Below are 3,853 nucleotides of genomic sequence, written 5' to 3'. Positions count from 1 at the left end.
GTGTATGGTCTCCCAACTTCGCGTTTGGTCCGTCGGCCGTGCGCTGTGTTCTACCGTGGTACTATGATATAATCCATTTCCGTTCATAGTTACGTGTTCTACCGTGGTTTTGAGCTTGCGTGTTCTTCCGTGGTCCATGCTTTTCAGCATGTTGGGGTGTCATTATTTCAAGTCTCATCCGATACCGTCACTTCGTGTCCTTCCCTGTTTTCACGGCTTCGTGCTCTTCTGTGGTTCATGTTTTCCATCTTATATTGTGGCCTTCATTAGCTTATTCCTTTTTCGTGGACCGTGGCCTTTGGTGCTTCTGCTTTTATTCCATCGTGTACACAGTCTAACTCCGTGTCCGTCCGTGTTTTGCGCTCTTACCTGACTTCCTGGCATTCAGTTCCCCCGCTAAAGCAATCACAAAACCTGCTCCAAGTGCGTTTGAAGTACGCTACATATCGTGTTGAAAAGTGCGCACATCTCTTAGGTTCGCAAACTAAGCGCGCAAGTACACACTCAATTATGGCTGACGGAAAACTATCATTTTTGCTGCGGCGGTGGTGTGTGCGTAGGTGTGTCTTTAGGTGGTGGTAGTGGGGGGGGCTGCAGTGTCAAATCGTACATTCGCTGCGATCATTGTAGCTAACACATTTTTATAAAAATGTCTGCTAAAACGTCAGTACTACTAAAATTGGATTAGGCTATTTGCTAAGGCAATTACTACAGTTGTAAACGTTAAATAGTATTAATAGTAGTAAAGCTTACGAAGTAAACATAATAGCTCGAATTTTCAATTGAGCACAATTGTTATAATAAGTACTATATTTCTAGCAAAAGCACTACAGTGACTATTAAAGACGTAATATGCGTGACCTAGGACCTAAAACGTTTTAGAACGTTTTATTAGCAGCTTCTAAGGACATGAAATAGGTGTGTGCACCTAGGTACAGCCTACCAATGCAAGCTAGCCCGCACACAGGCAGCGCCCTTTGCGTGGCGTGGCGCTCCATTGCCTACGTGGTGGCAAAAATAAGTATGAGCAGTGCACTTAAGTACGATATGTAGACCACATACATGTATAGTGTGCTCACCACATTATGTCGATTTTGGCCGATGGGGCCGCCTTCGCTGCGATCGGCAGCCAGTAGAACGCACGTTTATCGTGGGTTTAATTGGTCCTATCCTCGGACGGACAGACACACATCAGACTCTACTAGGATGCTTTGATGAAATCTACTCAAAGCCGGTCTTCTTCCTTAGATCTGTCAATCATCCCAAATTTGTGCCGTCACTAAAGTGTGAGGGCATGTCTAATTGCGAAGTGAAGAATAGTAGCCATCGGGTATTGTGCGTTCTACTCGAAATTGTACCGCACAATTGAACGCTACTATAGACTTAACATGAGTGGAAACCATTTAAGTACAATATGCGGGTACTTAGGTACGATCTGGGCCGTTTCAAAATTGCAGGACATTCAATTGTGAGTGACGCATTGAATACATTGTAATGGGCCAATTATCTCGTCCGGCCGTGGGGCGAGTCGTTGCTTCACAGTGCTGCGCTACGGCGTCCGCTTTCACTTAGACTTCGTAGCTTTACTTAATAATAGACACAACTGGCTGACAGGATCCACTTGACCCTGCGCCGGAACGTTCACCACTTGTGCCCGCTCCTACTTTATTAATCATCAATAAGCTACTTTAGCCACTTGCTAACGCAACCTACACACTCAACCAGGCTCGCCCTTGGACAGCGCGCACGCTGGATTCCCCGTCAGTGCACACTCCGCCCTTGTACTCGCCCAGCACTTAAGCAGTGCACACTGGATTCCCTGTCAATGCACACCACCACCAACAAGCTCAACGACGGGCTGGGTTCCGCGCCGCCTCGCCTCAACCAACAAGCTCAACGACGGGCTGAATTCCCCGTCAGCACACGCCGCCTCGCCTCAACTCTTGCGACCTCTCGATCGCGCAATGCCCGCTTCCGCAGGGCACACACACTTGCTCAGTACCAAGCAGATTCGTTTACTCTCCACCGAGTAGAGCCACTTGCTCTCCACTGTGCAGATTCACTTGCTCTCTACTGAGCCGATTCTTTTGCTCTCCACTGAGTAGAGCCACTTGCTCTCCTCTGCGCAGATCATTTTGTGAGCGGCCAAAACCGCCTTTCAGCACCTGGCGCACTGGATCCCCCGTGATGCGCAGGAACGCACTGCACTTCAATGTCACGGTCTTCATTTGGACATCCTCCAGCGCCATGCGCTGCCTCACAGAGCCCGACGTCTCTGTACGCGGTGATCTTCTGGCACGCCACGTGCCACTTCTGCCGCGCTCCATCATCATCATCTGGACCCGCTGTGCTGTGGTCTACACCACGGCACGGTCCGTTACACGCCTTACTCCAACACAGAGTCTTCCACGACTCTGTCGGCCATGAACAGCTCGTCGTACTCCGCAGCTGAGACCCATGCGTGCTCAGCATCTCCGAGTGCCCGCTTGTCTCGCCGCGCAGGCTGCAATTCGTACTCAAGTACGTAGCGCCCGGCCTCATTTCGTCGTCGTCGTCGTCGAACTTCCACCAGTGACTCACCCGTACGTCTCCACGTTGCCTCACCGCCCACTGCTCTTGTCTTTCTCTTTCCAGTACTAACTGCTGTGGCCGACTGCACAGACGCCGTCTTTGCTCCAGCAGCCGCTCCTGACGCCGCACCATCGCTTTCGAACGCGACTTCATCTTCGTACTCGAGCTGTGAGTCGGTGTCCGCCGCAGCCGTCTTTAGCAAGCCCGTTGGATAGTGATACGTAACCAAAAATAAAACATGAGCTATAAATCGCTCCACAGCTCCCTCTTGCTCTTCTTGCTCGAGCAGATAATTCTCGAACCCTGCTGACTCCACAGTCTTCATGGGTCCAGCCCATTGGTGCACGAACTTCGTCGCCTTGGGACCTCTAGACGGCTTGTACATCCACACGCGATCGCCCACCTTGAAGTCCCTCGTCTTCTTCACGCGTCTGTTGTAATAACGCGTTTGTCGCCGCTGCTCACGCTCTCGAGCCTGCTCCGCACACTCGTGACTCCGTCGCATTGCCCTCAACAACTTCTGATGGTACACGGGCAACTCACCCGCCTCCGTCACATTCGTTTCTCTCAGCAGCTCGTTCGGGCTGCGCAGCTTCCTTTCCATCCTGAGCTCGCTTGGGGTGAGACCGTTGAGTGCCCCCCCGAGCTGTATGCATACACCGCGAACGAGATCCACGTCGCCCAGTCATTCTGTGCGTCCGTTTGCATGTACCTCGACACGTAGTTTTTTCAGGTTCGATGGAACCTCTCGCCCAGACCAACCAGCTGAGACCGGTAGGGTACAGGGTTGGCCTGCTGCGCCTGAAGCCGTATCACCAGCCGCTCAATTACTTGGTCGGTCAATTCCGGTGCCCCGTCAGTTAGCAACTCGCGGAACACACCGAACTTCAGCACGTTCTCATTCACCAGGAAGTCGGCCACGTTTTCAGCCGTATGCCGCTCCACCGCCCTTGCCACTGCATAACGCGTCTCGTATTCCACGGCTGCGATGACAAAGACGTCGAGCGAGGCGTGCGCGATGCTCTTCGATCTGATCTTGAATGCCGTCGAGGAGCATCCGCAAACAGTGGCAAAAGGCCTCGTCGTTGTAGTCCGGCACAAGCTCGAGGTTGCTGGCAACACGCTTGCCCATCATATTCGTCACCTCGGTGTCATCGTCCTCGATTCGAAAGTCTGACTCACCCTCATGAGAATCTGTGTCTTCAATGGTATGTGAACTGGTGCTTGTTATCATGGGCACAGGACTCTTCGCAACGTCACCTTTATCTTCGTATAGCGAATA

Source organism: Phytophthora infestans, genomic scaffold, assembly GCF_000142945.1.
Source record: "Phytophthora infestans T30-4 supercont1.18 genomic scaffold, whole genome shotgun sequence".
NCBI classification, from domain to species: Eukaryota; Oomycota; class Peronosporomycetes; order Peronosporales; family Peronosporaceae; genus Phytophthora; species Phytophthora infestans.
This window is presented reverse-complemented; position numbering follows the sequence as displayed.